Source organism: Antechinus flavipes, chromosome 1, assembly GCF_016432865.1.
Source record: "Antechinus flavipes isolate AdamAnt ecotype Samford, QLD, Australia chromosome 1, AdamAnt_v2, whole genome shotgun sequence".
Taxonomy (NCBI): domain Eukaryota; kingdom Metazoa; phylum Chordata; class Mammalia; order Dasyuromorphia; family Dasyuridae; genus Antechinus; species Antechinus flavipes.
In genome coordinates, this window is record NC_067398.1 from 631499327 (window position 1) to 631517218 (window position 17892).

The 17892-nt window shown below is 31.3% G+C and overlaps 1 long non-coding RNA gene across 3 annotated transcripts in view; it reads right to left on the reverse strand.

Annotated features, from left to right (window-relative positions):
* Positions 1–17892, reverse strand: part of LOC127544476 (uncharacterized) — a 92891-nt gene that overhangs the window by 35290 nt on the left and 39709 nt on the right. The window contains exons 3-4 of one of the 3 annotated variants that reach the window (XR_007949453.1): positions 11304–11378; positions 8962–9044 (exon numbers count right to left, since the gene is read on the reverse strand). The exons of 1 other annotated variant lie outside the window; for it this stretch is intronic. This is a non-coding gene — a long non-coding RNA (uncharacterized LOC127544476). The remainder of the gene's footprint in view (positions 1–8961; positions 9045–11303; positions 11379–17892) is intronic. One more of the 3 variants, XR_007949451.1, reaches the window with a different exon arrangement.

The window sequence follows — 17892 nt, forward strand, 5'->3', positions numbered from 1 at the left end:
ATCACACAGTTGCCTATAATAGTATGAAAAAGATTGTGATAGGTCAAATTTTTTATATGACTTTAAAAATTCTATGCCCAAAATATTGTTGTCAGATTCCATTTTAGAATGTTAAAAGGCTGTTATTCCAAGTCAGCTGAAGTAAACATCCACCTCCCAGCCAATCCATGTGTTACAGCTGAGTGTAGGATGTTTACATGAACTGGAACTCAGTTTAATGGCCAGCTTATGAAACTTTATTTTATTTAAGTATCTTACCTATAAGAGTTAAGTTCATCTTGAAGTCTCATTAAAATGTCAACTTAATAAAACAAAAATTTTAAAACAGCACAGTAACCAATGAAAATGACAAAAAAAAAAAATTCAGAACTGTACTTCAAATTTTAAGAATCTGAGCTTCTGTTTGTTAAGAGAATTATACATATATACATACATATAAGGCTATACATACTCATACTCTATCTTACACTATGTATAGAAATAGCTAGCCACACACACTGTATCCCTTCCTATTCCCCAAATTATTCTACTCTGTACCTTCTGTACCTTTGGATTTGCATACACTTTGTTCTGTTCCAAACTATCTTAGATTTTCATACATAGTGTTGTTCTAATTTAATGATTCCTTTATATTCTTTTTTCTTTCCACATAATCCCCATATATATTTTTCACCTCTTTTTCTATTTACTATTCAGTCTTGTTGCTTCAACTTTAGGCAATCTTTTATTGGAAAAAAACACTAGATTAGCAGAAAGAAAACCTTGGATGAATTCAATACCTTAGATGAATTAATTTATTTTGAGACATTTCAGCTTTCTTCATCTGAAAAGGATATACTGGTTTATCTTTAAGATTCTTTCTATTCTAAATCCTATGATCTTTCTCATAGTAGATTTATGATACTTTTTTTTTTCTCCTCTCTTCTCAATTTTCCTGAGTTAGCTTAGGAAAAAAAAAATCCCTCTTCATTCCATTTGAGTAAAATATGATCCTATTATTAAGAAAAAGGGCAAGAATTAAGTTTGATGTGAAATTACTTATAGATTAAGAGTCAATAATCTCTTATCCTTTAGAAGTAACCAAAAATTCCTTGATACCTTACATTATTTTTAAAAGAAATTTTTTAATCCAACTTTCAGTACTCAAAATTTTTAAAAATATCTATTTCAATTGTTTAATTACCAACTTTACCAAAGTATTAGATATCTTAAAGAAACAGCTACATAATAAAACTAACTTTCAATTACCAACACCACAAGAAAGAAATGGTAATGATGTATTCTGTAAATAGCAAACAAAATGTTGGTCATTTTACCTTACCTTGACAATTTTTGTTTTGTTAAGGATAAGATTTAATTGGATTTAATTTAGCTAATTAAAATTAGTTTATCTTCCCTGTGCACATGTAAATTTATTGGATTTTGAGATATAATTCCAAATTGCTTTTCAGAATGGCTGGATTAATCCACAATTCCACCAACGGCCATTCAGTGTGCCTGCTTTTCCACAACTCCTTCAACAACTGTCATCCTTTTGTTTCTTGTTCGCCAACTTAATGGATGTGAAACAGAACCTTAGAAAATAATTAAATTTGCTCTTTTCTTACTTATTAGTAAATTGGAACATTTCTCCCCAATTCCTGCCCTCCCTGATTTTTGATAGCTTGAATATTTTGCTTTAAAAAAAAATCTGTTCAAAATTGCCTAAACAATTATCTATTAGAGAAGTTTGTTTTTAATATGTCTTAGATATGAGACTTTTATCAGAAAAATTTGCTGCAAAGGTTTTTTCCTCCAGTTAATCATTTTTCTAAAAGAACATTTTGGTTTCCTGTAATTAAAACTGTCCTTTTAATCTTCTGTGATCCTTTTTCTTGTCTAATGGTAAATTCTTCACTTTATCAACAATTGAGAAAATATTTCCTCCCTTGCTCTTCAAATCTATTTATGAAATGACTTTCTATAAGTAAGTCATATATTCATTTAGAACTTATCTTGCTATGTAGTATGAGATGTTGGTCTAAATCTAATTTCTGCTAGACTGCTTTCTATTTTTCCCAGAAGTTTTTTTTTTTTTTTTTATCAAAGTGAGTCTTTCCAGTAAATGAATTCTTTAAATTTGTTGAACATTATTTGTTTCTCTGTTATATTTTTCTAAAGGATTCTGAAACTGTTTTTTCCTATAATATAATCCCTTGATATTTTTGATATTTCATTATTTTTCTTTAGCTCTACAAAGTAATCTTTTGAAAATCTGACAACTATGGCAAATACTTAGTATATTCAAGACATTCTGCTAAACATTCTGTTTTATAATCTGGAGATGTATGTTCAAGTATGAGTTCTACTATTTCCTAATTATATGGCTTACTGACTCCCTTCAGTCTAGCTTTCCTCACATACTAAAAATGAAAATAAAATTTAATATCATCTGCCTTACAATGCTCAGACTGCTGGCATGAGATTTGAACGAGAGAATGTATTTAAATTGTTTTCTAACACTTAAATGTTATGTAAGTTGTTGTAAATAAATTGAAAAATAAAGTAGAAACAATATGCTCTTATTTATTAAACTTATGCTTTTTTTGTGGGCTATTGGAAAGTACTTTCAACTAACAAAGACTATTTTTTTAAATAAAATTTTTCCTAATTAAAAATGAACATTTGATTATTGATTTTAGAAAATTATTTCCAAATCATCTTAAAACATATTTTTAGCTTGAGAGCATTTAAAATTAAGAGATTTCATTTAAAGACAAAACTAGATTTTTAAAAAGTAATCTTAAATGATAAAGCTTCTCATATTTTTTATCTAAACTTAACATTTTCTATTTCCCCCAAAGTAACAATTAACAAAAGGTTAAGAAATACCTTAATGGTTTATTACAAACAACTGAATAGTATATGACAAACAATAAAAAGAATCTAACTTTTCTAAGACATGTAGATGTGAATGGTAAATAAACTTGATACTTAAAGTAAGACTTGCCACCTTTAAATATGAAAACTTCAATTCACAAAATACTTGAGGTCATAGTTAGAGATACCTAAGCAAAGGCAGCTAGAATTATAGTTGACAAATAATTTATTTCATCTCATTAGATCTAAATAATATAAAACTGGTATTATATAACACAAACCATACTATTTATTCATCCTGCAATGTATAGAGGTAATAGAACCATTCAAGCACAGCATACCAGCTTTAATGAAAAAATTCAACCTATTTTGCTTAGAAAAACATTTATCTTATGCACAAATCAATAAAGAATGGAGTTGGTAATACATATGGATATATGAAAAAAAATAAGCTTTTCACAAATGAAAAACTTTTTGATAAAACAATATTTTAGTACAGAATCTTACATGTATGCATATACAAAATTCAGGCTATTAAATTATTAATATTATTATCATCCCAATATCACTGGGACATATACTTAATATTCTACTACAAGAAAAAAAATTAAGTGACTATCAATAAGTGAATCTGATGGATTTTTACATAGGACTTTCAATTATTTATATTTGAAGTAAACAAAGTAAAACAAAGTAAACAAAGGAAAGACTTAGACACTATCCCTCTCAAACAAAAGAAAGAGAACATTATTAGAATATTATACCATCATAGTTCAGAGATCTTAGAAAACATGTGATTCAAGCCATATCTGAAAGAGAAGTCTATTTGACAAAATACTTTCAAACAAACCATACACTGGAAAATTTGAAAGACGGCTGTAACTTGGTTCTTTGGAAATTTAGGATTTCAATATTGTGGGTTCCCCCACTACCGCTACGATCAATGGAAATGAAAAGCCTCTGTGTGCTTTCTCATCCTGACTCATTCATATTTTTCTGAAAAATCTTCCATGAGAAAGACTGCTAAAATAAACATCAAATCAAATATATTTTAAGCCTTTACTAACAAAGCACCTCAAAAAGTACATATTCTCTGTGAGTGAAAGAATGCTTAAATTTACTTTATTATTATGATTTTAAAAATCAATTGTCAAAATTTTAAGTGTAAAGATAATAGAGAAATAGTGTTGTATAGTGGAAAGAAACCTGGCTTTAAAACCAGAAGATCTGAATTCAAGTTTTCCCTTTTATAAATATTGTCTGGCTGACCTGGATTGAGTCACATAACCTCTCAGTGCTTTAGAACAAAGGTGTCAAATATAGGACACATTCACATGTCACCTACAATACATCCAAGCTACTTGAATCAGATTAAAAAGTATTTTGGAAATATTTAACAAAATAAATAAAAATACAATAAAACATCTGGGTTTCCAGGTTAATATGTGCCTATGGGGATTCTTATGTCCAGTTTAGAGTCCTCTGAGTCTGACACCATTGCTGTAGGGCAGATGTATCTTATAGAAAAAGCATCAAAATGAATTTGATGATTTCCTGGGAGTTTCCTATGTCCATGAAATCATAGATCAAGTCCACAATCTGATGTATAAAAGTAGGAACCTTGTTTTCAAGTCAATTAAGCGTGATGTATTTCCATGTACAAAAAATGCCTACCAATTGATAAGACTAGTGTTTTATTATAGAGATTTTTAAATACATCAAGAAATCATTACTACTAAAGGGTGAAAAAGAGAAAATAAGATATTAAAAAATGTTTCAATACAGTATATCATTAGTCAATAATAATAGATACTGAATTATCACTACATACTTTGTGTAAAGACATAATTTTGGTGAATTTTAAACCTCAAGTACAGTGGAGGACAAAAGAATCAGGGCCATATACATGAAAAAAAATGATACTGATAAAATAACGAATTAAATCTATGATATTATGGATATTTTTAGCATTGAAAGAGATCTTAAAAAAAATTTGGTATAAATCTTTCTTTAGATAAATGTCTTGAGGTCCAGACATGTGAAGTTTCTTTCTTGTAGATCATGTAGATAATAGAAAACCCAGCATTTGAAAACTAGTCCTCTAACTTGAACTCTCAGCTCTGAACAAGGACATGAAGAGATGTCAGTGTGTTTGAAGTAACGTGTTTTAAGACTTAGAAAGACTTTACAAACAAACAACATTTCTATCACACAAATAGTTAGAAGGACAATTTGGCTGAAAGATGTGGGCATCTCTGCCAGGGAAGGTGTGGTACTTTTCAAAGGTAAAGAGCAAATGTGTAGAGACAAGCTAGAAAATGATAACTGATAAGAGTTTTGAAGTACACACTCTTGACTAATTAGTTCATTACCAGCTGTGGAATTACGTTGCACAGCTGGAATCTGATCAACAATTCCATATCTTTATAATTTTTTATAATTTTAAATTCCTGACACTGAGAAAAGTTCATTATTGCAAGCTGCAGGAAAACAACAAAAACCCACAAACCTAAGCAAAGAACTAAATTCATTCCTTGGTAATACAAGAAAATGTATGAAAGATCTGTACAAAGATAAACTCTGGCATAAATGGAAACATAAGAAATAAAAGAAAAACTTATATAATCAGACATAATAATAATGACATAATAAGTTATCCAAATTGAAAATATGACTCTTAAATGACTAAGTAGGAGTCACAAAGCAGAAAAAGCAACTAAAGTCTTAACAGCTCTGATTAAACTAAATATTTCAAGTTACAAAATTTTATTGACCTAATTTACAATCAATGCAAACAAAAATACAAATAAAACATATGGGAGAAAACAACAAAACAACAATGTAGTACTTCTAAATTTTTCCACAGTCTCTCCATCACTGCCCCTTATGCACAGGAGAGATCTTGATGATGTAGTATAATTATAACATGATGATGTTTGTGATTAGCCGGTAGCAGCAAACATCTGACTGAAAGCTTGGCTGTGTCTTACAGCTTCCAGTCGGGGATGTTTACAACAACAGACTTTCATTGACAATTATCAACTCGAAGTACTGTTATAAACAACTACTTCCAAGTTCCTCTTTTACTTATAAAAAAAAGTTTTTTATATGTTAAATACCACTCATGTAAAAACCAGGATAGAAAAGGTACAATTAAATGCTGTTCACATAACAAGAAAAAAATCTAACAACTTTACTTTTCACAAAGAAACTAACAAGAAACTTGATTTAAATGTATGGCTTGGCAAGTATTAAATATACTTATTTTTCATTATGGATGTCATCTAATGATTTTACATAACAATGAAGACGCAACTCTACTCTGATTGCTTGCTGAGTAAAAAATTTGAGATACTATGCTTTTCTCTACAAACTGAAGAAATGCAAAATGTTTGGTGGACAAGACTGAACTAGATGATCTCCATACCCTCTTCTAATTCTCTAATTTGATTAAATAACAAATATTTTTTTATCCAAGTTAACACTTCTGACCTTCCCCTAATAGAATATGCCCTTTAATTTGAATTTTTATGATAGTGGTGATTATCTATAATAAGCTTTTATCTACTTTCCCATTGTTATTTCCCAATAACATTAAGAGGTCATTACCAATTAGCTTTATCTATTCTCCTCTCCTCCCCCTCCCAACAGGACTATGAGGCATTGATCAGGTACTCCAGCATACTGGAAGTGGGGCAAGGAATGCCTAGGGAGGCATTGTAGCTTAGCTCTAAGTGCAATTAACCAAGAGACAAAAGGTAGACGTAGAGCTAGACTTGACGTGAAAGACTTGAGTTCCAATAGCTACCAGCTATTTGTAAAATGGGGATGATGATAGCAACTGCTTTAAGTTGGTTATAAAGATAAAATGAGATAACATTTCTAGTTTTTTTCCTTCTTCTTCTTTTTTTTTTTTTTGCTGAGGCAATTGGGGTTAAGTGACTTGCCCAAGGTCACACAGCCAGGCAGTGTTAAATGTTTGAAGGCAGATTTGAACTCAGGTCTGCCTGATTTCAGGGCTGGTACTCTATCAAATGCACAACCTAGCTGCCTGGAGATAACTTTTTAAAGTATTAAGTAAATCTTCAAGCACAAAATAAGCTCTAGATCTCCTAGTAGTTGAGGCAAATCTGTAGTTAGTCCAAATGCCTACTACTGAGTAAGAACTTTTAACCCCCTTTTTCCTTTTCATTTTTTTTTTTACACAAAATAAGCAGTGACAGCTACATTGTTATCTAGAGTACAGGCATCATTATGTTATCTTTTTCCTTCAATTTCTCTCTCAGATTTCCCTATATTACTTTTCCAACGGCATCAGCATCCTTCCACTCACTCATGTTTTCAGAACCTTTAACATCTCTGACTCCCCCCCCCATAATAAGTTACTAAATCTTGTCAGTTTTTCTTCCATGTCAGTCACTTCTGTCCGTTTTCTATTTATATGACTAACATCCTATCAGCAGACTCTCATTGTCTTTCAGAAACTACTATAATAACCTTCTAATTGGTCTACATCATGATTCTCCTCTCTCTAAATCATTCTTCACATTGATGACAAAGCAACCTTCCTTAAACAAAGGTATGACCATGTCACTTCCCTATTCAATAAATTCTAAAAATAGCTCACTATTGATTGTATGATCAAACATTATTTCATCCTTTTTCATTTGTATTTTTATGTACATTTTATAATGTACAGAATTACTAGCACAACAATAACATGTATATAATTTCTAAACAGACACATATTGAGGGTGTATTTTCAAAACCTTTTGCACTGATATGACTATTATATCAAAAAAGTTTGAAGATCACTGTTGAAATATCCCAGGGGAATGGAGTATATACAATAACTTAAATATCAGGAAGACATTTCACAAAATCTTTGCAGATAACATGTAGAAATATAAACTGAATAATAGTAATGAAGTAGATTTACCGTGATTTAATGGATTAAAATGAATTTGGAGAGAGATCTATAATAAAGTATCCAAGTAATTTGTGCTTTGACCTATGCTACTTAACAATTTAATTTGTGACTTGGACTTATACTTACAAAAAACATGTGACAGAATTGGAATTTCAAAAAAAGATCCCAATGTCTAGAATAAAGGACTTGATCTTGGGTTCAACAACCAACTGCAATTATATAATGTAGCTGGAGAATAATAAGAGCTAGCATTTATGGAGCTTTTGCTTTATAAATATTATTTGATGACAAATTCCTGTGAAAACCTGTGTTTTAGGTAACTGCAGAGTCAATTTGAGTCCACACTATGACATATGGAAGCCAAAAAAGGCCAAATGGATCTTAGATTACATTCAGGAGAACACACTGTTTCCAAAAAAGGAGGTGATTATATTCTGCCCTAATCAGATCACATCTGAAACACTGGTTCACTTTTTAGTTTTCTATCTTTAGAGTCTAGCCTAGTGTTCAAGAAATACTTGTGAAACTGAATCCATAAATAAGGAAGGATACTGACAAGTCAGAAAGCATCCAAAGGAGGATAAAGATGATGTTAAGAATACTTGACACAAAGGCATAAGAAGTCAAGCTGAAGGAATCAGATATGCTTAACCCAGAGGAATTAAGATAGATAACTATTTTCAAATACATGAAAGGTTGTCAGTTGGGAGAAGGAAAAGATTTGTGTTTTGCTCAATACCAGAAGGCAGAATGAATGACAAAAAGTATAAGTTGCAGAGGCTGTAAGTAAAACTTAATATGAGAAAAAAATTTTCGAGAAGTGAGAGTGGTCCAAAATTGGGGGAAGCTGCTTCTGGACATGGTGAGTTTTTTATGCAGAGGTAGGGTGCCTAATCATCTGTCAGGAATACTACAGATGGGATATTCATTCAGTTACCAGGCTGGACAATAAGAATCTGAGATCTCTTTCTTGGGTTCCAAACTTAATGTTATGTGCAAGACAGTCTACCAGGTCAAGGATACAAACTGAGGAAACAAAATGAACTATATTATCTTACCCTAACTACCTAAAATTATCACATTACCTGAACTATTTTCCTAATGGGAATAATGTGGCATGGGCTCTGCAGAAGTGTTTGCCAATGCAGTTATCGGGAGTTGGGTCATATTACTTGTTTTAATTCCAGCTGCCATTTGTTAGCCATGTGATCTTGAATAAACCGCTTGACTCCTTTGAATCTCAGTTTCTTCATCTCTAAAATGGAGATAGTAGTATTTGTATTATCTATTAGGTTATTGTAGGAAAAAAAAAAAGTTCCTTTAAATTTCCTTAATCATATAACCACTCTTTGTTGAGTACCTGATTACCTCTGTTTTGGTGACTATCTGACTAGACTTCCTAATAGTTCTCCTAGTTTCTTGTTTCTTTTCCAAGTGATCTTCCAAACAGCTACCTAATTAATATCTCGAGGCATTTAATATATGTTTGTTGAATTAAAGTAACCATGTCTCTTTCTTCCTAAAGAGTTTTGAGTGGTTCCCTCTTGCTACTAGAATAAAAGATAACCTTTTCAGCCTAACACTTAATGTATTACATAATTTGGCTCTAAATAGGCATTTCCAAATCTTACTTCCAATTACTGCATATCCATTTGAGTCCAAAATCATGCCTTGCACATAGAAGGCACTCAAATAAATGTTTGCGGATTGATACCTTCCAGCTAAAGTGGACTGTTAGAGATGTTTTTTCAAACTTGAACTAAACATTCCATTTCCTGCTGCCATGTGAGAGATTGAAGCTGGCCCCATATGACTGAAAACTCAAACTCCCCTATCTGTGCCTCTTGGAATTTTTATCTTCCTAAGAGGCTTGGCTCAAATGAAATCTCTTATAAAAAACCTTCTCCTTCTCCCTCAGTTTTTAGTGCTCTCTTTCTCTCCTCAAATTAATTTGTTTTTTACATATTTGCATGTTTCCTATTTTGAAGGAAGGGGTTATTTCTTTTTTGGCAATCTATTCACAGCACCTTATTATTAAAGGCTTAATAAATGCTTATTGAATTGAAAGTACTTTGTAATATGTAAAACATTATAAATGAGCAATTAGTATTCTGAAAAGTACAAGAGATGAAATCCAAATAAAAAGTGAAATATTTGAATCCCAATACCAGCCAAAAAGTGTTCTTTATACTTAATGAATTTTTTGGTCCAGATTTGTAATTTGATTTCATTCCTACAGGCAATTCTAATTAAATAAATCCTTCCACTAAAGGAGATCAACAATTATACCTTTAGTATCAAATTTGCCTAGAGTCTTGAAAGGATAAATGGCTTAGTTATACAGCTAATATGCTTGAGTTAAGGATGTCAGATATTAGCTGATTTGAACCCAGGATTTTCTGATTCTGAAGCTTGTCTTAGTCCACTACACTGAGCTGGATTCATATAATTTCATGCATGTAAATATACAAAGAAAACTTTTAAAAATAAATACAAGTTATCTAAAAACAAAATTAGACCTATCTTAGGTTAAATTATGGGGGAAATTTCTAAATCCTATTTTATTTTACCATAGAAAGGTATAAAATGCACACTCAAAAGTAGCATGCAAGGTATAACATAAATCTACTAAAGTAAAAACTATCTAGTATCCTGAGGCTAAGACAAGAACGACTGCCTTGTAAGCTACTCTTTTTTTGCTTCCTTCAAGAAACCAGAGAAGTTATCATTCTAGATATTGACAACCACATTTTAATATTAAAAGGTTTTCAATTATAAAAAAAAATTGTTCATATGATATAAATAATTCTGGCCATTACAGAAGTCATGGTCAAATTAATGAAAAAAAAACTACATGCAGTCTGTATGGCTACTAATTTGACCTACATTGTTTTTGAGGACAAATACTTAAAAATTTGGCAGCCATTTACAATAGTCACCTTTGTCTTCTCCACAATTGAAAAATTTCATGTTTAAATTGCGAAAAAATAGTTGTTTCATGCAGAGGTATGCACATGGTATTTGACTAATTAAGCTGCTAAGCATTAAGTTGCAACGAACCATTTATTATAGCAATCTCTTTTAAAACATTTTTTTCTTTAAAAATCAGTGAAGGTTAACACAATATATGCTACTTAAGCAGAGAGAAAAAAATAGAATTTTCACTTTTTTTTCATAGTTAAAAAAAAAAAAAAGGATTTCTGTACCACAGTCATTATACTTAATATAAGAGAAAATAGAAAGTTTTTCTTGATCATGGAATCACAGAATCATATCATATTAAATTTTGCAATTTTGTAAAATCCTATTATTAAAGTGCCTCACCATACTAATGTTTTTTATACTGTGGACCAAATTATATTCTTTTAGCATATAGTTATATGCAAAGAAAATCATGGAGTCTAAAGATTTAAAGAGTCACTAGAGTTCTAAGCAAATCCCTATCTGCAGCATGAATAACTTTATAAAGCGCCCTCTACAGTTTCCATCTGAACTAGGGAAATAGTTAACTTACCACTTCAAACTGTGAGACAGTATCTCCTTTAAAACTCTGCTTTTAACTTCCACACATTGGTCCAAGTTCTGCCCTCTGCAAAATATGTTTTAGATTTTAATGAATACTGCATTAAAATAATATTTTTACTGTAATTAGCTGATAATACTTTTTATCCGACACCCTTTTCTACCTACAAGTCCCAAAGCCACCATCAACTTCAGTAAAAGACCACCTCTGGTACATTCTGAAACACCAGAACTTTGTATTGCATTTAAAACTTTGGTGTGGGCTAATTCTATCAGTTCCCCTACCACCTTATATGTTAAATAGGTAAATTTCCCCCAGCACTAAATTCAAGCTTTCTTCTGTGACACTATTCTTGCCACTCTGGATATAACTGCTAATATAAATTCCTCAGAGTTCTCCTGATTCAAACTAGTAGTCCTAGCCCTTCAAAGGGTAATCCCAACCTGATTGTATTTCAGGATATCCCACTCAAATCTTTTTAAAAAGACTTGTTTATTTCAAAAACAAATTTATTCTTTCATTTTTTTAATCACTTTCAATTCTGAATATATATCTTCCCAATGCCCCATTTAGATCAAAATAAAATCTTACCTATCAACAAGAAAGTTGTATTCTTTGAGGGAAAATATGTAAATATATAGATATATACAGAATAGATGCAAGATGGGCGAGGGAAGGAAATATTATTAGTAACTGGAGGGTCTCAGGAAAGACTTCCTATAGGAAACTAGACAGTCTAAGAAGAAGTGCCAAAGAAATATATATCCTAGGCATGGTAGTAAAGCATTGCAAAGGCAGAGATAGGAAATGGAATGTTGGTAAAAGGAAGAGTACAAAGGTCAGATCTGCTCAACAGTAAAGGGGGATTACACAAAAAGTGACGATAGAAAACAAAAAAGATAAACATACTAACAAGAGCAAGAAAATAAAACTTCAACTTATGTAGCACACAAGTAGATAAAGATTCTAAAATCAAAAGAATGAGTAAAACCTTAGAAGATGCTAGTTGTTGTAACAAAAATAATATGAGGGAAAGTAAATTAACAGTATCTAATGAAATATAAAAACCTGGACTCCCCAGAAAACACTGAACAAGATAATACAGAACGTTTTGTAGATAATAAAATACACATAAGAAACAACTAAAAATAAATACTGGTCGGAAATTTGTATTCTCAGAGCAGAATTTAAAAAACAATTAGCAGATTAAAAAAAACAAAAAACAAAAACGAATCCATGATATCTAATCACTAGATTTGAAACTCCCAAAGACGGAAGTGAAAGAAAACTGGTAAAAGTGAAGCAAAAGTCAACCATGTTAAAAAAGAAACACACACACACACACACACACACACACGAAGTCCAAATAAGCCAAAGCACCTGATGTTGACAAAATTATAATTAATTATATATATATATATATATATTTAAAGGTCTTCCAGAAAAACATGATTAAAAATATATATAATCACAATGCAGGAAATACAACATTCTGCATACATACAACAAAACATAATCTGAAAGACTAAAAATTATGACTGAAAGAAAAATTTGAACAACCTTATTTTTCAGAATTTAAGACACTTAATGACTAAATTGAACAATTTCACTGATAAAACAAAATTTTGCAAATGAACATGACAAAAACTTTCAAGTATAAAGGTAATAAAATCCAATAATAATAATAACAATAATTTTTTATTATCACAGTACATAATGGAATAAGAAACTCGAGTCTGACAAGCAAAGATGTTCAAGCCGCAACCCGAAATGACATAAACTGCAAATCTGAGATTAATCATCCAAAAAAAGAGAGAGAGAGAGAGAGAGAGAGAGAGAGAGAGAGAAAGAAATGGATGTTCAAAGAAAAAGTGGCACTTAAAACATTTCTAGAGGAAAAACAAAAAAACAGAAGAATTTTTGATTTATAAAAACATTTCAAGCAACAGGAACAACAAAATACATAAAAGTAGAAGATAAATAAGAATAAAAGTCAAGAAAAGAATAAATAATAAAACCAATTATTTCACATTAAGAGATGATTTTAAAGAAGAGAAAAGCTGATTGATGAGATAAAAAGGAGGCACTGGCCAAAAAAGAATTAAGTAGAACTTAAAAGAATGGAAAGATATAAAAGCTGAAAAGTTATGAACACAATATAATTTATAGGATTTCTGTCTTTGACTTTAATGGATATGTTATTTTTTTTTAAACTCTCTTATATACTTGAACTTTTCCTCCCAAATTCTTTTCCCTTCAAGCTTTAACTAAAACATGTTTTTTGTCCTGTCTCCCCCACCCCCAGGACAAATAGCTCAAGACTCTCTCAACTGAGAATCATCTTTCTACCCTCAGACATCTCACAGGTCTAGTAGTAGAAACAGTGTAATTCTTCCTTCCTCTCCACTCTTGCTATTTCTGTACTATTTATCAGTAGCTTTGCCTCTATCACCATTCCCCAGTAGTTTCCCCCTTTGAACTTTATATCATTCATTTAAACATCTCATTTACCATCCTTATTATTACCTACTTATTTCCATATTACTTATTCTCCCAAAGATTTTAATTCAGTCTTCTTTTCCATATCATCCTTTGTCATCACCTCTGATGTAACCATCACACTCAAAATCTCTCTTCCAGATAAACTTTTCACTTCCCTTCAGCTAAATGTTGCCATGGTCAAAGCTCAAATTTTACCATCTCACAGATTTATATCTGAGGCACGAATTTTAAAATCCTATTCTCATATTTCCCACTTTTCCCACAACTCCTTAATTCACATCAACCTTTACTTTCATTACCATTATTATTACAATTAAGCAATTACCATTCAAGACTTCAGTTTCCTATGTTTCCTCCCAGCCCATCTCTTTCCATTCTAGCTTCATTTACTTCCAAACCCAGCAATGGTTCCATCACTTCTTTCAATGAAGCACTGGCAGTGCCAGAAGTCCTTTCACACATCCACTCCCTTTCACTATACCATCCACAATTCACAATCTGCTTGTTTTCAACCATGGGTTACCTTCCATCATCCAGTTTCTCAGCTTTTCTCTTCTGGAGATTCTTAAAACATCCACTTTCCTTCAAAGGCTCACTTGAGTTTCTACTTTAAGACTTACTGAAATGATAAGCTCCCTTTCCTTCAAAATTATTCTGTCTCTATATATAGCTATCCATGAACATGTCTCCCTTTATTACATTAATTATAAACTTGAATGCAGGGACTATTTGACTTTAAGCTTTGTTTTCCAGATTCTATTAAGACTGACTGGTTCATGGCAAGTACTTAACAGATGCCTGTGACTGACTAGACTATAATATATACCTAGACACTAATAAAATTGAATTGACTCACTTAATCCTGTTTGCCTCACTAAAAAAAAAAAAAAAAAAAGACATGGAGTTAGTCAACCATCCTGTAAAGAAAATTGGGCCCCTCTTCAGAAATACCTTGACCTAGAGATAAAATTACTAGGCATAAAAGCCAAAGAGGTTGATTTTTTTCAAAGTTCTATACATGCCAAAAATATTTATAGTAGCATTTTTGGTAGCTGGAACTGGAAACAAAACAGATGCCCCTGATTATAAAATAGTTAAATAAACTGTGGTACATGACCATAATAGAATATTATGTGATAATGAAAAATGAAAACTGGAGAGGAATAGAAAACATAAACTGATACAAAATGAAATAAAAAGAAATAAGAAAACAGAAGAGGCAATGACAACAATATGAATAGAAAGAACAGTAGAAAATATAAGTGAGGAATCTACATATAATGCCAGACCCAACTAGTGTTTTGAAATGTTAAAAATTTTAAATTAAAAAAAGAAGTGAAGATTAAAATTAATTTTCAAGACGTATGCATGAGTAATTTTTCAATATTAACCCTCACAAAACCTTATGTTCCAATTTTCCCCACCTTACCCCAACCTACTCCTTTAGATGGCAAGTAATCCAATACATGTTAAATATGGTAAAAATATGTTAAACCCAATATATGCATACATATTTATATGATTATCTTGCTGCACAAGAAAAATCAAAAAGAAAAAAATGAGAAAAAAAAACAATGCAAGCAAACAACAAAAAGAGTGAAAAAGAGATCTACACTCAGTTCCCAGTTCTCTCTCTGGGTGTAAATGGCTCTCTTCATCCTAAGATCATCAGAACTAGCCTGAATCATCTCATTGTTGGAAAGATCCATGTCCAACAGAATTGTCACCATATAATCTTCTTGTTGCCATGTATGTACAATGATGTCCTGGTTCTGGTCATTTCACTTAGCATCAGTTCATGTAAGTTTCTCCAGGCCTCTCTGAAATCATCTTGTTGGTTGTTTTTTACAGAACAATAATTTTCCATAACATTCATAGGCTATAACTTATTCTGCCATTCTCCAGCTGATGGGAATCCATTTAGTTTCCAGTTTCTTGCTACTACAAAAAGGCTGCCACAAATATTTTTGCATCTGTGGGTCCCTTTCCCTCCTTTAAGATCTCTTTGGGGAAAAAAACCAGTAGATCCACAGCTGGATTCAAGAATATGCACAGTTTGATAGCCCTTTGGGCATAGTTTCAAATTGCTGTCCAGAACAGCTGAATCCATTCACAGTTCCACCAACAATGCATTAGTGCCCCAGTTTTCCCACATCCCATCTAACATTCATTATTATCTTTTTTTCTCATCTTAGCTAATCTGAAAGATGTGTAGTGGTACCTGAGAGTTATCTTAACTTGCATTTCTCTGATCAATAGTGATTTAGAACACTTTTTCATATTTCTAGAAATGGTTTTAATTTCTTCATCTGAAAATTGTTTGTATACTTTGACCATTCATCAATTTGATCAATGATCAATTATCAATCATTTATCAAGAATGGCTTGAATTCTTATAAATGAGCCAATTCTCTATATATTTTAGAAATGAGGCTTTTATCAGAACCTTTGAATGTAAAAATGTTTTCTCTACTGCTTCTCTTCTAATCTTGTATTAGTTTTGTTGGTACAAAAACTTTTTAAAATAATCAAAATTTTTCTTCAATAATGAACTCATTTACTTTGGCCACAAATTCCTTTTCCACAGATCTGAGAGGTAAACTATCCTTTATTCTTTTCATTTGCTTATAATATCATTTTTTATGTCTAAATCATGAATCTATTTTGACCTCATCTTGGTATACAGTGTTAAGTATGAGTCAACGCCTAGTTTCTGCCATACTAATTTCCAATTTTTCCAGAAGCTTCTGTCAAACAGATAGTTCTTATCCCAAAAGCTGGGGTCTTTAGGTTTGTCAAACACTAGATTACTGAGGTTATTATTTTGTCCTTTGAACCTAACATATTCTACTGATCAACTACTGTTTGTTTTAGCCAGTACCAAATGGTTTTGATGGCTGTTGCTTTATAATATACTTTTAGGTTTGGCATAGCTAGATCACTTCATTTGGATTTTTTTCATTAATTGCCTTGAAATTCTTGACCTTTTGTTCTTCCAGATAAATTTTGTTATTATTTTTTCTAGATCTGCAAAATAATTTCTTGGGAGTTTGATTGGTATAGCACTGAATAAATAGATTAATTTAGGTGGTATTGTCATTTTTATTATATTTGCTCAGCCTACCATTTGATTATATTTTTTTCCAATTGATTATATCTGACTTTATTTGTGTGGAAAGAGTTTTATAGTTGTGTTCATATAATTCCTGACTCTGCTTTGACAGGTAGACTCCCAAATATTTTATATTATTGACAGTTATTTTAAATAGAATTTCTCTTTATATCTCTTGCTGTTAAACTTTGTTGGTAATATATAAAAATGCTGATGATTTATTGGTTTTATTTTGTATCATGCAACTTTGTTAAAGTTGTGGATTATTTCTAGTTATTGTTTAGTTGATTCTCTAGGGTTCTCTAAGTATACCATTATATCCTCTGCAGAGTAATAACTTGGTTTCCTCATGACCTACTCTAATTCCTTTAATCTCTTTTTCTTCTTTTATTGCCAAGCCTAATACTTCTAATATAATACTGAATAGTAATGATGATAGTGCTAAATGCTTTTTTCCTACTCCCCTTCACAGGCTAATAGAACATTGTTTGGAGAGGAAAGGGATTTTAGAGACATCTAGTCCATACCTATCATTTTAAAGATGAGCAAAGAGGTACAAGATAAAACCACTTGTTTAACATCACATAGGTAGTAACACAAAGGAGCTAGGACCCAAATCCTTTGATTTAGAATCCACTGTGAGAATTCCTTTTTGTGGTGGATAAAAATTGGAAATGGAGATGCCCATCAAATGGGCAAATCTACCCACAAGCTCGGGTAGATGATTGTGACGAAATTTCATTGTTCAGGATGAGTTAAAAAAATCTGGACTAAATGAACAAATACAAAGTAAAGTGAACAGAACCAGAAGAATGCTGTATAGACAATAAGTATTCTTTATCAATTTAGCTCTTCTTTGTAGATAAGCTAATATTACAAAGTGACTATTAATAGTCAACTCGGATGTCTACAAATACCATTTGGGAGGCTCTGGAATGTCCCAGACTATATTATAGCCAGTCTATC